This window comes from Ornithodoros turicata, chromosome 8 (assembly GCF_037126465.1).
Source record: "Ornithodoros turicata isolate Travis chromosome 8, ASM3712646v1, whole genome shotgun sequence".
Taxonomy (NCBI): domain Eukaryota; kingdom Metazoa; phylum Arthropoda; class Arachnida; order Ixodida; family Argasidae; genus Ornithodoros; species Ornithodoros turicata.
Genome location: NC_088208.1, coordinates 3,753,356 through 3,771,084, shown reverse-complemented (window position 1 = coordinate 3,771,084; position 17,729 = coordinate 3,753,356). Strand labels below are relative to the sequence as shown.

Here is a 17,729-nt window from a genome sequence, read left to right as displayed (position 1 = left end):
TTTCGGTTTGTGTTTGTGTGTGTCGGCCGGTGACCGCCTTTTGGCAGCACACGTACTTAGTGACACACCTACCTTTAGTAAATTTACTATTCAGAACCTTTGTGGTGTGTTGTTGTCGGGTTAAAAAGAGATCATGAGTGTACGGAGCTCCCAAACGGTTTCAAAAGCCGATCGCTCATCCCCTGCCCTAGCCTTCTAGTTCATTTTTGTGTTTTTTGTATTCCTCTATCTACTCCCCTCCAGTTGCTACTTGGAGTGACCCCTGTTTCCGTTCCTGAGGCACTTCAAGGCACTTCACTGTATGAGGACATATTCTTATTTGTTCTACGAGATGAATCTCGTATGGATGATATAAAGCGCGAGTTTTTCGAATATGCTGTATGCCCTGCCCCTCAGGTGGATATATCTCCTATTCAGTTTTGGACGACCCGTTCCAGCACATGGCCTTTGTTATCGAAGTGCGCCTTAAGCACACTGGCTATTCCTGTTTCTAGCGCTAATGTTGAGTGCACGTTCTCTAAACTGCGTGTTATTAATCGCAAGGAGCGAGCCGCTATGACAGATGCGAGCATGATGATGTGCGCTTGCATCCATCACAACAAGAGGTAGTCTCCTTGTTTGCTTGTTTGGCACAGGCAATAAAAGATATTGTTAATGAAGCCATGAATCGATTCACTTCACGCGCAAAATAGGCTTTCCTTCATGCAAAATAAATAGATGCCCGTATTCGGGCATTTATTTTTTGGGCGGAATATAGATGCCGAAAAAATCCGATTTATTGTCCCCCATATAAATGCCGATAAACACCCCCCGAATTGGGTTGAAAATAAATGCCGAAAACCACAAACCCTAAATACGTGACAAGAGCAGACGCTGTGATGTTGAGAGTTAATATTCCGGAATTCCCCCCTCTGGAAAAAGGAGAAAATGTCACTCCCTCATAACTAGGGCCCGGAATTCTAGGCACTTGCCTAGAAATGCCTATAAACGGCTAAGTGCGACATTTTCTGGGTTTCCTGCCTTTTTATCGACTCTGTTGAACTGTAGTCTTTTAAACATTTTTAGACGCCATTACTGCCTTTTTTTATAGCGGTGTAAGTGCAAGTGCGCCTTTTGGGCTCGTGCCGAGTGCTGCATGTTTGCGCCCTTTGTTTCTTTTTTGAGTTTGGTTTCCTTCAGTACCTTGGTTTGCTCGAAGGGGTTCATGTACGTTTGATCAAAAGATGTGACTTCTCTGAGCCTTTCAAGATCTCCCAGGGCAGAGAACTAAAAGTATTTGTAGGAAAAGGACCGGGTTTCCCAGCAAAGCTTTAATGCAGAAGAGCTGCAATGTCGTCGAACAATCAACTAACGATACGCGCATGTCACATGCAGGTATGTCCTTTCTTCCTCTTTCTTACAGTATTATTCGATATAGCGTGGTTCCAGGTCGCCTCAGCATTCGTGTACCAGATGTCAAGGCTTGTATGGTACCGTAGCCTCTAAACGAGCGAGTTTTCCTTGATGGGGCATTCTGAAACACCAGCAAAGCCAAAGAGCGTACCAGATTAACGTGCTTATTTTTGCATTTTATTGCCTATTTTGGCATTTTTGAGGGCCTAAATGCCTGCCCATTTCCATCGTTTTCAGTGCCTAAATTTCCGGGCCCTACTCATAACCAACGAGGGTGCAACTTGAGAAAAGGAGTGCCGTCCTCCTCAGGCTCAAGGATATGTTGCCTTCTTCGACTATTCACCAGCTTGCTTGCATCCTGTTACTTTGTCCTAAATTTTAGGTTGTCCTAACATCTTAGAATAAGACATCATAATCAGATTTTCCATTTGTTGTTGCTCTGTGGTAAGACAGCAAATGGGCACCATTCTTTACAAACAGTCATTAGAGCCTGTGTTGGCCCCTCAGGCAATAGGGAACTCCCCCATTGTGCAAGCCCCTCTGCTGCGTGGGATGACGGGCATCTGTACTGGCTGTGGCACAGAGCAATCTTAAAACCGCAAAGGTGTCTGTGTGTCAAGCTGCTGTCACGGTGGACCCAAGGAGGGCGACTCGAGATGTTGGTGGACAGAGCATTTTCTACAGTCCCACCATCAACAGGAGCTGTTATTAAAAGTGTTCTCGGAGAGAAGTCCGTCGCACACATCCATTTTATTTAACTGGGTTGGCATATGTGACTGGCCCTGACTGTGATATGGCACAGTATAAACCCTTTTACAAAGCTAAGGGGGTGTGGTTGAAGACTGCGGAGGAGTTTGTGTTGTAGTTGTTGGTGGTCTGGAGAGTTAGAGCCAGCGAGGCACCAACAAGATCGGAGGGATGAGCCTGAATGGAGGCCTGGGCAACAGCCAAAGTGCCTGACTGTTGAGAACCAAATTTCCTTCCAACGATGCTGACGTCCGGGCAACTGAAGCTATGGCTGTACTATGTATACCCAGTTGTTGGGACTGACAAATGCAAAGGATACTCAATGATAAGGAGCAATGAGCCAGATCAACGAGGGCCTTGTCAGTATGTCTCGGCAGACGAGGGCAACAACCCTTGTCTGGTGGCCCTTGTCTACAAAGGGTTGCTGCGCGGTCACACGGCTGTGGACCAGGACTGGAGTCCATAACGGATGAAGGTCAACGGAAGCCACGACCAGGGACTGGGAAGCTGGCACATTTCTCAGTCATGGGTTTGCCCCGGTTTGGAGTACAGTCATGTCTCTGGATTACTGGGATTGAACCCGCTGCTATTAGTTTATTTATTCAGCTATCTGGAGCCTATTATCCTTATCCGGATGTGAAGTACTGGAAACAATTTTTCGTAGCTAGTGTTATTCTAACTCGCTTGTCCGAAGAACGTGCCCACCTTTGATATCTGCTGGGTTTTGCATCGTCCCAGAAGAACGAAGCTGTCTCACTCTTCTTGCTCCCCTTGATCCCTTTTTGCTCAGCAACCCTTTTATCCAGTTACTGCCAAACTGAGGTCAGTCACTGCCAACTTGCGCAGATCCACAGTGGAGATGTAAGGACACAAAAAAAAGCTGATGCGCAAGCGTATGCTATCCCCACCATCAGAAAGCCAGTTAAGCAGAAGGCTCATTATCTTCTGCCCTGTCTGTTCTCGTGCTGCAGTGCTAGTTGCCCCGATTTAATACCATCATGTCTGGCTTGTTATCTGGACACTATGGTCAGGAATGAACTGGCTACCATTGTTTCTTTTATCTGGCTATCTGGAATTTTATTATCCGTATCCGCAGATAAAGTGCCGGAGACAACATTCCACAACGAGTGTCATTCTGATTCGCTAATACAGAAACAAGTCAATGGCCTTCATTCCTGACATTTGCTAGCGTTGGCATTGTTGCCAAGGAACGTCGCATCCAGCGTTCCATTCTACTCTTTCCGTGTATTCACACGAGCGACATTCCCCCAGAAGCGGAAGATGTGAAGAGCGTCATAGCTTTCTGTTGTCACGTGAGCGCGAGCGCTCAACGTCGTGTCTTCACGTGCTCTGCTAACCGTGGGGAATATCCTGCTACACACCCACAAGATATTCCGTAGCAGACGACAGGAAAACACGGTGTCGTCTGCTAACCGCGCAATACGCCACTCCCGATATTCCGCACCGTGTGAATGCTCAACATAACACGGGACAGAACTTCGGCTTTGTGAGCAGTGTTTTCGCTTTTTCTTCCACTAGAATATTCCTCGAGGGTGTCGCTCGTGTGAACACCTTTTGGGCAGGTGTCAGTCACTGGGGTCTGGTGTGGGCAACGCCGCAGTGATGACTCCTGAGAAGTACAGGAGCGTTCCCCATTTGTACAGGACACAAAAAGTTTCCTGTACGAGCATTTGCAATCCATATTTCGTGAAGGCATTTTTAACCCTCAAACAGGGGCCAAAGAAGACACTGGTCATTGATGTCAAAGGGGCCACAATCTATGATGTTGTTTTGGAACAAAAGAAGTTTTGGAACAAGAAACTGCATCTCCATAATGTAAGGGCCTCAGTCTGGGCACACAGATGGATGACAAGTACACATGACTCAATGCAACTACCGTAATTTCACGCGTATAAGCCGCACCACAGATAAGCCACAGGAGGCGTTTTTCGGAACATTTTGAAAATTTTCTGGCAGATAAGCCGCGGGCAATACGAGACGAGCGATTTGTTCGACAAAGGAGACCATAGAGAAGGCCATAAACCCTGTGGTCCATACTCCAGGGTCGGCATGGTGTACAACAAAGGAGGTCAGCTCTATAGAGTTCTACCAAAATCGGATTGTGCCCTTGTTGGGCATTTTTCATGGATTGGTGGGTCAGTGGTCTTCCAGAGGACGTGAATCACTGTCACCACTTTCGTTAAAGCTACTTGGGGGAATGCACCAGGATGATCAATCTACTCGAATGTGGACCCGTCCCTGTTACGCACCGTTCGTGCATCGGCAGGGCAGTGCTGTTCCAGAGACACTGTAGGCCCTTTCGTTAAAACCGGCGTATGGGGAAAATACCAGGAAAAAATAGTCATCAGATAAGCCACATCGGTAGATAAGCAGCAGAGCGCCCGTGAGAAAAAAAAGATTGCGCATAAGCCGCGGCTAATACACCTGAAATTACGGTACTCGTCCCACTGTGTGCCCAGAGTCGGGCCTTTAAATTATGGAGTGCATCCACCAGCTAGCCTGAATCTATGCCATTTTGCGAGAACTGCATGTATCCCAATTTGCCTTCATTGCTTGTAACTGTACAAGCAAAACACTTGCTGACAATATCGAGCATGTTCGATGTCACCTCATTTCTATTCTTTATGACCCATTTATCGGTGTTAGAGTGTACTACAATTATGAGCACATCCCGGCTACCCTTATCACATCGTATAACTTTTAAAGGTTTATTTTCCTGCATAAACTGGCTCCTGATCTGCAAGGCTTAATTAACCTCCATGCACCTTCTAGTTCGCTTAGATCGAATTAGATTTAGATTTAGAATTAGATTTTTTTCATTCGAATGCATATATACAAACTAAGTCTGATTACTCGTCTACTAACATGCTGGAATGGGCTGTACGTGAAACATCATGTCGACATATTCACTGAGTGTTCTAATGTTACTAATGCTATCAAATCTATTCTTAATGTATAGTTTATGTCATCTCCCCTTTTCGCATTGTTTCCCATGATTGATTTGTTTTCATATTTAATTTGTTCTGCTTTGTGTCTAATATGTTTGATACAGCAGAAACCATAGATCGATAAGTTACCCGTCAAAAAGAACTCGTTAGGCATTAGTTATCGTGCAAAAAATGTAACTAAGTTAATAGTAACAAAGTTTTTCAGATGAAATCTAACTCGCAGTTACAAAGTTACTTCAGAGACAACATTGCACTACACAGGTGCAGCGTGCATGAGCAGTTGAGTTAGACCTTGAGTTGCCTGCGGAGGAGTGCAACACGCTTAGATCGTTTTTGTTTATGTCCAACAATTCGAACGCTTTGCATCTTACTCCCTGTGGGCACACAATGGTTCAGCTTCATTACAATGGCAGCGGTTCTTACTTCCTGAATAGAATACTGTCATTGATTGAATATCACGTTTTGTGGCATAAAATGCCATTAAAGAACCAGAGAGAAAGCAAGATAATAAGTGGAGGTGAGTGAAAAGCGAATTAAAAGGAACTTAGATTAAGTTAGTTTGGCAAAGTTACCTGAAAAAGAAACGAGTTCCTCTGAAAGTTACCACGGTACAAAAGTACTGAGCTAAGTTACAAGTTACCAAAAAAAAGAACTTAGTTTCAGTAACGGGTTACTTGTAACGAGTTACCTCGAACTCTGGCGGAGACCACCTATAACTAGGCTTCTGACTTCCTGGATTTATCCGACAAACTCCGATAAACTTCCTCCGATGTTTTTTTACAAAAAATCGGATTTATCCTATAAACCTTGATTTTTCCAATGCCCACGTGGCGGCCTTACGGTTTCCTCGTTTCCTTCTTCATGTCCCCTCTTCTTCTACACCTACTTTTCGACTTCAAACTGATCCACAAGCAAAAAAAGAAGAAAAGGGTCAGAAGTAGTAGTGGTAGTTTTGTTCTGTTGCCGCGAGATGCGCAATGAAAAAAAAAAAAAAAAAAGCAAAAAATGGTGCACACATATGCGCACAGTCACTCTGCCTCCAGTTTTCACAAGCAATCAATCTACTCAATCAATCACCAGGAAGGGTGTTTTGTGCTGATCATTATGGATAATGAAGTAAACATGACTTTACTGACACGAAAGGTAAGCCAAAAAGAAAGAAAAACACAAACAGTGCCACAGATCTCACAGGTTCAAGAACACAGGTTCTTCGCAGGTTCTTGAACCTGTGAGATCTGTGGCGCAGTTTGTGTTTTCCTACCTTTTGGCCTACCTTTTGTGTCAGTAAAGTTGGAAGTGACGCTCGTCCTGTCTGTTCCTCTGTCCCTTTGTCTTTCGCGTCGTGTTTACTTCATTATCCAATCGCACCAACTAGCCCAATTGCTCGTCGTGTTGCAGATCATCATGGATTTCTGTTGACTGAATGAAATTTCTTCACGAGTGGAATCTTCCGCTTCAACAAGGACCAGCGATTAAATGAAAGAAAACAAGATCTCGTTTCTTTCCGTCCTGTAGCACATGCTGGTTGACTCTCTGCTAAATTGTATGCAACTGTGCTCAAACAGGCTGTGTGGCTCCGTGTCACACCACGCATATTCTTATAGGAGAGAAGTGCCCCTCTAAAGATTAGAGGTCAGCAATTAGGTGCGGTGGCCTGCCTGTGGTGACAGTTTCCTATAAAGGGACACCTCGATTTTTATGGCTCGTTACATCATGCATACTACTGCAACGCTGTAGTGGATGAGGCAATTAAACAAAGGACAAACCCAGCACAATCCTCACAACACACTCGACAACGCCCAGTTGCATAGTTCAATTAAAAGATGGCACTGTGGCATGATGGCAGCGAAGATGTCGCCGCCCATCACGAGTGTGTTCGTCTGTGTGAACCTGGGAGTCACTGGCAACGATGTAAGAGGAAATATTGATGAACATAGAAGGAGCAGGCAAGCTAGCTGGTGTTGACTTGATGTGAACATTGCCTTGAGCTTGAGGGAAAACGCAGGGCGAACACAGGACGAGACGAACACATAGACTCACGACCCAGCAATGAAGCTTTAATACACAAAGTGCAAGAGAGACGGGGTAAAAAGGTGTACACTTGGGCATAAGTGAATATGATGCGCGTAATACAAACTTCTTAACAGTCGATGGTAGCGTCAATAACTGCACAAAGGAACGTGCGTGCTTGTAAAGAATGGAATGATATTCCAAAGCAACACAAATTACAAAAAGGATGGTAGAAACAAGGAAAAGATGTACCTTCAAGAGCCTAAGAGTTAGAGTGTGGTACATTTGACTGGGAATTAGCTGTGTTTGTAATGCTTAGATGTGCTAAAGATGTGCGATGCGAGCACACTACCTCGAAGGTGGTGATGAGAAATTTTTAAGTTGATGCGTGCTACGATGGTGTCTGCGGCTCAAGGTGTTTTCATGAGGAAAAGCACATCCCTCGAACTGAGGTTGCATGCGCTCGACTGATTTTGCTCTGGTGCAAAACCTCGTCGCGAAGTATGGTGCCTTCCAAAACGCGAGTTGGAATTTACAACTGAACCTCGATATAACGAAATTCACGGGGAATGCAATTTCTTTTGTTGTATTGAAAGTGACGGTACATACTTGAAAAGATTTATGCCGCAAATTGCGAAGAGGCAAGCAACATAAATGTGTGAAAATGTTCCAAAAGCCGGGATCCATGTGTATGTGTATGTGCAGAATCGTGATTATCCGATCACAGAACTTTTGGTGCTCCGTGCCGGAACGCCCTACATATTAGGGACAGTCGAAGAGTAATGTTCATGTTTTTTTTATTTACAGAAAACACAAAATTTGATAAAAATAATTCAATCACTTTTCAATATATTAGTCCCCCCCCACGTTCACTGCACGTTGGCCATTGCTTAACTAACGCACAAATTATGAGAGAAAGAAACATTCCTGTGAACTTCAGTGCAATCGGTTATGCTTCACCGCCGTATGCAACGCATGTACGTTTCAGCGACAGTGAGGTGTGCTACATTTTCCTGCTCGCTTCTTCTCTGTATGAAAATAATGGACGCAGTGCTTGTCACCAGTGAATATACGACACAGGAGGCCATCCCCTTCAGCTTCATAGCGCCATATTACAGCCTCACTGATGTCCACGCTACGTTGTTTAAGTCAAACACGAGCTTTTGTGGAGCTTGGGTAAGTATATTTGAATACCGCGGTCATTCACTGCCCCAGTTCTGAGCGGAAATATAAAGGTTATTGTTTCTCGTCCCAGTGTCACAGCAGTGGCTTGTTTCATATGCCTTTCGTTTCACCGAAAATTCCCCGACAACATATCAAACAGAGATTGTATGCGCCCGATTTCTCCCTGAATTCTCGTGCGTAAATAGCACCCAGTTTTTCCCTCCCAAATTTGAAACATCATAATACCCGAAAATGAAGAACCCTACAGATACCTTGCAGCAGTGCAGCTCATTGTGAACCTTCTGTTGGGCCTATGCGTAACTAATATTTAATTCTTGAGGAAAGGCACATCCCTCGAACAACTTAGTCAGTAGCAACCTGTCGGATTTCGCCTGTTCCCCATTGGTTTTCGAGCACGATCACCTCGACTGCGGCGATAATGTCTGTAGCACCTGGTTGTCTGGAGTGACGTGCAGCAGAAAGTTCAGAAGCCAGATTTAAACTTTCTGCAACATCCATAAACCTGCTGAAGCGACATGCAAGTGTCCCCACACAGTGTCTTCATCCTCCAATAAATGTTTTCAGGTCTTTTGCCTTCGCTAGTCAGAAAAACGATAACCATATGTTTCCCTTCTCAGGTGCAAACCTCAGAGAGGGCGGACACCTTGGACATGACTTTGTGACGTCACACTTTGCGTCATGCCAACTGGCTTCCACGTGCTCCTCCGTCTAGTGTGACGTGTGAACGTATCTAAAGATCAACCACGTACTACGCAATCTCTTTTTTTTTATCGCCATTTTAAAGTTACTTTTTGACTGTCCCTCATATACAGTACCTGACTGATTATTCAGACTCGTTTGATACTTTGGATTCCCATAGGGAACTGTAACCTTCACCATAGGATTAACATATTTTTAGTACAATTTTTTTTCGGTCAGCTCGAACTTTGAAGGTCCAATTTTCCGGACTACTACGCTTGTAGACAAGCACCAATAAGACTATTTTTGGCAATATGACGAAACCTTTTGAAACCACCATTTTGGACTGTGCTCTTGGATTGTATTGGTAATCGGAATCCTAGGCGAAGCTGCTCCAAAACGTCCGAACTGTACCTCTAGGTGACGCCACACGCCACAGCGACTGCAAGCGTGCTCCGGCACTTTTGGGAGCCGGGACGCTAGTTGAGTTTCTGTTTGGGTGCACTTTTGCTGTTCACTAGCTTTCAATGCTATGGTCAAGTCTGTTCAGTAAATTGTAAATTGGTTGGTTCGGTAAAAATTAGGGGTGTGTGAATCCAAATACTTAAAGTCGAATATTGTACGGGGGAAAAATTCAGAATACAGAATATTTGTGCAAAATGTACAATAAGTGACTTTCGCACTAAAAGTTTCCATTTGGTAGCCCATGCCTTTAGTGTAATTTTTCTGGCATTAACTGTCACAAGAGAGTAAAAGCCCCTACTCTTTAATTTTACATGAGTGTGCTTCCTGCTTTTCAGGTGAGCCTACACTTACTGGAGTGGTTATCTTCATTTCAAAATTTTATGTCAGGCAGTGGCATGTTACACGGATGAGGCTGTAATTTTTTCGGACAACCACAGGCCATTTGTGAAACAAACGAATTGGCATCCTGCCTCAGCTTTGCCATGAACACCCTTTAATTTCTTTGCTCTTGCCCGAGGAAGCTGCACTGCTGAAATTTTAAACGGAAGGGACATCTTTGAGACACCCTTTTTGCTCGTGGGCTGCAGCATTATTCGAGAGTTCTAACTTTCTAGAGGCAACCTGACAGACATCAAATCAAGGTCCCCCGTCGGCACCGCTAAACTGCATGTGGGTGGGGCGCCGCCCCTTCCACAGACGATGTCTACGAAACTAACTTTAGACAACGTTATCTTAAACTAAACACCGTCCCGCCTGTCTTGGTCCTGGAGCAAGGGCAATTTCGTAAAGCAGGCTTCACCTCATACATGGAAGCATCAGGTGAAGCCCACTTTCGGGTTGCGTCGTTCGTATTCGTGTAATACTCGAATATTCGAAAAATCGAATACTGGATATTCGATTCGCGAATCGAATAGTTCGAGCGTTTGATATTGGATTCGAGTTCGATAACTCGAATATTCGCACAACCCTAGTAAAAATGAAGTTTAATTTAGCAATCGTCGGATTTTTCAGACTGCTGTGTTACTTGGACTGGTCTCTGGTCACTATCAAGTAAGGAAAATCGGTCGGCTACTTTTACATGTCACGTTTCAGGATATAGCACAAACATTTTTCCAGGTTGCTATAAATGATACGAACAGGCAAGCTGCCGTACTGGCCATGCGCATGACTAGTACCTGTACCAGAAACACTCCATGAAAGCACTCGGAAACAGCACTCGGCTGTCACCCGCATCCCTCTCCCGCCGGCACCTCCTCTGGGTACTCCGTGGCCAGCTAGCCAACGACACGCGGCGCGGGCAATGTAAGCCCGACCAGCTGCGATCACAGTACGCGACAATGTTTTGCCTCGCCTACAAAGGATGGTTGAGTACCCATGACAACACAACACGTTGACTGTTACGTTACATCCCTGTTATTGTGCCCAAACTCGGGCTTCGTCATCATGGATCTTGTCCACCTCCTTGCCTGCGTGTATTCTATACGATGAGGATGAGGATTCTATCTTGAGGATACGGACAGAATAGCAGTACCGCGAGGAGGAGCACATGCTTGTCGTTGCGCCTCAGTGGCACGGGCTTGAGCCCTTTGAGTGTCTCTTTTTTTTAACCTTTGTGCACATTTCAGAGATTGAGTAAATGCATGTATTGCTTTCGTTGCATTGAGATGATGGCTTAACTCTCTTTCGTTCTAACGGGAGTTAAAATGTAGAGCTGTGTGAATAGCAAAATTTCCATTGCGAATAGGTTACGAATATTTCACTCGCGTTGCGAATCGAATCCGAATAACTTCTTCAGATGGCGAATCGAATTCGAATAATCAGAAAAGGCCCAATTCGAGTACCTCACGGTGAAATACTTTGTGGGGTTGTGCTCGTTCGATGATGTTCTGCTCCAAACTTGTGAGCCTTTTCACCCAGCATAACATATCGTGAGAGAAGGGTCACTCCGTGTTGTGTATGGTAGACTGCATTAGTGGGATGAACTGGATTGAGTGTTAGTCAACATGATCCATGCAGCCTGCTTTGTGTGAATCTCCTCATTTCCACGTTTACATTGTGAATTTCCTAAACTTTTTTATAGAAACTGCACATATTTCAACCTGTTACTGAACGTAACTCTGAAAGTTGGAAGTACATTTACTGGAACATGCAATGCCCAATGTACAGTGTTGACCATGAGGTCACACAAGCTGTACACTTGAGTGACAGTCATCGCACCTGATGAAAGACTGACTCCGTCCGAAAGTTTTTTTTGTGTAAAATTAGTTATTTGAATGTTTCAATCTCTTTAAATGTTTATCTGACAGAATATTGTAAAGTATAAAGTGGGCTTCACCTAACACTCCAATATAACGAGGTGTAGCCGACTTGCAGAATGGCGCCGCACATTAAAAGAACAATGGTGGTAACGTGAAGTGGGCTTCACCTAACTCTTGGATGTAATGAGGCAAAGCACACTTGCAGAATGACGACAGCGATACCTCGCTTCAGGAGCCCTATTCTTGTCAAAGTAATCAACCTCGATTACTTTTGTGTCTCGCTTGTCATTGGTCATTACGTGATGAAGGCGTGAAGAACAGAAATGGATGTCACGCGCCCTCAACCGTTAGTCGAGCTCTTGATCCTGCAGTCTTCGTGATAAGGTAGATAAAGCGTGAAGAGTGCAGGACATGGTAGAATGCGCACTACTAGAACGTTGCTTGTGAGTGCAGGATCAAGTGCTCAACTATTGGTTGAGGGCTCGTGACATTCATCTCTCTTCTTCACTCCTTCCTCGCATAACGACCAACGACAGGCGAGACACAAAGTAATCGAGGTCGACTACTTTGACGAGAATAGGGCCCCAGTACTACTAGAAAAATATTTGAAAATTTCAAATACTGAAAATAGGTTGCAAATAGAATTAGAATAACATCAGATATTCGTTGCATCAAAATTTAGAATATTCACAGTTATAGTTAAAATGCATTGCTCCCTATGGCAGCCTGATTGGGAATGTCAAGTATTTCGTTGTATCATGTTTTGCTGTAATGAGGTGTGACTCTAGTTGTGCATCACCACTCAAACATGTGTTCACGAATTACCCGTAGGCGAGGCACGTTGTCGTGGGCAATGCGGTTGTGATAATGACGATGATAGTGACTACGACACTGGATGACGAGCAATGCACAAGGCCATATTGATCTTAAGAGGTGTGGACCCCCGCACAGTATTGGTGATTGTGTTTTTGTTGTAAAAGTTTTCTTGCATGTGACACGAAGCTGCATCAATCTGGGGCCACATAACTGCTTTCATGCTTTCAACCAACGTGCATGTCCAGCATTATTTTACTTGTACCGTTCTATTTCGTTGACATGACCCTAAGATACAGTCAAACTACTTTACAACAACGTTCAGGGGACTACAGAAAAAAAAAAATGTTCTAAAGGTAAATTTGTTAAAGTGGATGCGCATCTTATTGGAGCAGTACGAGATCACCGCATTATGAAATGACTAAACCAGTTCGCAAAAGCATTGTAAAAAGTACTGTTGAAAGACCCTCCCCGTTTGCCCGCAAACATGAAATTAACCTAAATTCCAACCTATAATTTCTAAGCGAAACTGTTCTCTGCTCAGACAACTTCGTGTCTGTCCACTTTCAAAAGTACTTGTACTTTTAACAAAAATCGTTAGTTACGTTTCCTCTACATTTTATCAGTAAATGCTACAATAAAGCTTGTATTGCACATGCTCGCGAGTCGAGGTCAGCGTAGACGGTCGCGAGGGATCAGTCTGTTTACTATCGTGCTTACCAAAAGCGGTGTCTAGTGTCACCATCATCTCACCTCGTAGTTTCAGTGTGACTTGGAATCATAAAGAACTTCGAGGAATCAGGCATACGCTGTCGTACTGGGCAAGCACACTTATTTTGACATGACAAAATCTGTCCGCTTTCTTTGAATAAGTGACTTCATGGCACTTCCGATTTTTTCCTTCGAGCGTAAACTGCTTTCGCGGTCGATTTCGCAGCCATGGCATCGTGGCGTGTTGCCAATAGCCTTGACATTCTCAGCTGATGACTTACAACTGTCAGCAGCACGTTTCTCTGTCTTTCGTACGGAACGTACGTGACGTCACGTTAGGTGTGGCCAGCCCTAGTCACACGTGGCTTCTTACAAGTTGCTCTTTGTGGTTGTGTAAGTGCACCCTGAAAAACGGGGGCCCTGCGTTCACTACTTCCGGTTGGAACAAGTGCACGTTGACCTCGACAGGGGGAAACCTTATCAGGTCCAGCATCCTAGAAGGATGGGACACGGTGTGGGGTGCGTCACAGAGCACTGCACAGCTTCGTTCAAAGGGTTCAAAACATGATGGAGCGGGCCAAAAAATTGCTTCGCTATTCCGGTAAATTTGTTGAAAATGAATTTGCTGTAAATTCATTATTATACAATTATTATGTAAAAGAAGGGAGAAAAAGTCTGTTGTTGTTTAGCATGAGATAATGTTAGCCCAAGTTAACTGTGTATACTTGGCCTGAGGAAGAGGCGACATTCCTCCCACATGCACTTTAGTGATGCCGGCTGGGGAATTTTGATATGATGTCTGGGAGGTTACCTTCAAAGACTACTGGATAATGCCTGCAGCCCAGGAACAAAAGGGTGCCTTAAGGACATCCCTTACATTCAAAATTTCATAAATGCAACATCCCCAGGTGATACATATACATTAAAACAAAGAAGTAGGGGTGTGCGAATATTCGAGTTCTCGAATTCGAATCGAATATCAAACGCTCGAACTATTCGATTCGCGAATCGAATATCCAATATTCGATTTTTCGAATATTCGACTATTCCACGAATATGAACGACACAAACCGAAAGTGGGCTTCACCTGATGCTTCCGTGCATGAGGTGAAGCCTGCTTTACGAAATTGCCCTTGCTGCAGGACCAACACAGGCGGGATGGTGTTTAGAGTAAGATAATGCTATTCAAGGTTTGTTTTGTAGACATCGTCTGTGGAAGTGGTGGTGCCCCTCCCACATGGAGTATAGCGGTGCCGACGAGGGACTATTTGATGTCTGTGAGGTTACCTTTAAAAAGTTGGGACTCTCGAATAATGACTACAGCCCACGAACAAGAGGCATGTCTTAAAGATGTCCTTTACGTCTAAAATTTCAGCAGTGCAACTTCCTAGGGCAAGTGCAAAGAAACTAAAGGGTGTTCATGGCAAAGCTGAGGCAGGATGCCAATTCGTTTGTTTCACGAATGGCCTGTGGTTGTCTGAAACAATTACAGCCTCATCCGTATAACGTACTACTGCCTGACATAAAATTTTGAAATGAAGGTAACCACTTCAGTACTCCAGTAAGTGTAGGCTCACCTGAAAAGCAGGAAGCACTCTCATGTAAGATTAAATAGTAGGGGCTTTAAAGAGAAGAAGTGCATGTCTCTCTCGTGACAGTTAATGCCAGAAAAATTATACTAAAGCCATGGGTAAGGCCCTTCTTTTTCTGCTGCGGCAAATCCTGAATTCCGCGGCAAGGAACTATGGTTTCTGCATTTTTCCGTGGTAAAAGGCAGATTGCCCTAGTTCAGACAGAAAATACTCTCTGTTAGCTCTTAGCGTGGAGGAACGCAGTTACAACTCCAAAAACTGTTGTGACTTAGCATAACAAGATACATTGTACTTTCTTCTGAAAGGGAGTGACGTTTGTCACTGACTGTCAAGTTGTGCTTGCTAAGTGACCTCTCTGCATGTACAGAGTTTACTGTCACATTCAGAGGTACTTGACAGCTATAGACACCAAAGCAGGGGTCAGCGTTTGCATTCCACTCCAGAATCTCAATGTGTTAGAGGGGTGTTCTAGCATGCAGATGGGGCCATACCACGGCTTTTTCCGGCTGCCACATCTACGCTGTAACGCAAGCCGACCCGGTGCGAGCAAAGTCCGTTCATCTCGTGCATAAACTGAGTTAAGCACGCGGTTTCTGCAAAATTCTGCGCAAAACCTCATATTCCGCGGCAGACACACAATTCTGCGAATTTTTGCAGAATCGCGGAATCGCAGAAAAGGAAGGGCCTTAGCCATGGGTTACAAAATGGAAACTTTTATTGCGAAAGTCACATAAATTTTGCACTCGGAATTTCTTACCCCCATTCGATTTGATATTCCATTCGACTTAAAATATTCGGATTCGCACATCCCTACAAAGAAGCTAAAGGATGTTCATGGCAAAGCTAAGGCAGGACACCCATTTGATTCACAAGTGATCTGTGGATGTTTGGACACTCTTACAGCCTCATCTGTTTAACATCCACTGCATGGCATCGAATTTTGAAATCAAGATAATTGCCCCAGTAAGTGTAGACTCAGCTGAAAAGCCAGAAACACTATCATGTAAAATTGAAAATTTACAAGTCTTGCTTGTGACAGTTAATGACAGGAAACTTTATTCTTTATTATTCGAGACTTACCGTATTTTCTCGCGCAAGACCCACCCTCGTGTAAGGTCTGCACACCCCACTTTCGAACTAAAAAATCTTGAAAAAAAAGAAATAGGTGTGAAACAGGGCGCCACGGCCACTGCAGGTGCAAGTCCCCGCCGTTCCCACGTGAGCTCCGTTGCACGTCAACTTCCCGCTGCTTTGGATTGTCGATTGGCGGTCATGGGTAAGTGTATACACACGCTACGACAGTACGTCTCTGCGCATGAGGGATATAAGAGGTTGGAGAAAGCACGTGACACAGCGTCTGTCCACTCAGAAAGCAGCAATAAGGGAGTATTCGCACAAAACAATGGTGATGCAACGTGGGTGGTGGTGGTGGTGATGGTGAAAGGGCTCGCCGTTGTCGGCCTCACAGAGGTGGGCAACGTCACGACTGATGCCCTGGAGGAATGTGTGTCTTGGGCCGACTTCTAAGGGAACTGTGCCGACATATGTCTGAAAGCGTCTGAGGAAAACCCAGAAAAAACCCCACACAGCACAGCCGGCACCGGGATTCGAACCCGGGTACGTCCCAGTCTCGACGTGACATGGCCAGCACGCTAACCACTGAGCCACGCGAGCTGGTGATGCAACGTGGACCTCACATGTAGTTGTTGCTGTACCTTATTTGAGAACGATCCGATGAGACGGTTCTATGTGCACGAGGTGAAAGGGAAAAGTTGAGGGACTGCACGAAAGGCTGACCTACTTTCATAGTGTATGTGTACAGTCAACACCACTGAGATAGAGAAAGCCTGCACACTGCCTCCTCTCCCTCTTTCAATTAAGAGTCAGAATTCGTCCGCTACTGCGATTCACCGCTCTGCGAATCCAGGAGCCCGCAAATGACTGCAGCTCACCTGGAACCGGCAGACCTAAATATATTTAGACAAAAAGTGCAAGACGCTTTCCAGAAAATCGGTTTTGAGAAAGATGACGACCGTTTTGTGCTTCATTTCCAAGTTTTGCCGTTTAGTACGCGAGGACGTTCAATCACATCTCGCAGACGACGGTGGTTCTTCTCCGTGTCCAGGACCGCTGAAAGCACGTTCGTGATTGGTTACAGCCACTGAAAACACGATCCTCATTGGCTGACTTAATTCTTACGTCATGTCGACGAGCGCGCAGGCTTTCTGTATCTAGGTGGTGTTGGTACAGTGCAGCGTTCAAGCACTGGGTCGTCCAGTGCACTGAAGAGCACAGCAAGCGAGCAGCTGGACGGGAATTTATTGCCGACGAGAAGTGTGTGTGTTCCTGGATACGTCAGAAATAACACCTTGCCGGGAGAAACTGCAACCGAAAAGCGTTCCATGGAAAACAGTGCAAGTTTCCAAGACTTGAAGCATAGCTGGATCTTGAACGCGTGGCATTCCATGTCATTCGACATCATCGTAAAGAGCTTCAAAGTGACAGGAATCTCCAACAACATAGACGGCATCGAAGATGATCACCTTTGGGCTGACAGCAACGATGAAAGCGCGACTGATACCGCAAGTGGAAGCGACGAAGACAATTATTAAGAGGCACGATTATTAGTAAATAAATGTTTTGTTCACGAGTTATTAGCCGCAGTGTTACTCTGGGTTGCAACCGCGGTGAAGCTGCAGTTCTGGCAAGCCTGCTTCGTGTAAGAGCCGCCTCAAAATTAAGAAAAACAGCGTGAGCCTTACACGAGTGAATACGGTACATTAAAGGCATGGGCTACAAATTGCGAACTTTTTGTGCAAAAGGCACATATTGTAAAACTTGCACAGAAATTCGATTTGGTAATGTGCATTTTTGCCCCCGTTCAATCCCAAATATTCGGATTCGCACAC

General features: G+C 44.8%; 1 protein-coding gene across 1 annotated transcript in view; it reads right to left on the bottom strand.

The window, feature by feature from the left end:
* The window catches only part of LOC135366398 (integrator complex subunit 6-like), a 51,327-nt gene that overhangs the window by 2,361 nt on the left and 31,237 nt on the right, over positions 1–17,729 (bottom strand). The gene's annotated exons all lie outside the window — the stretch shown is intronic.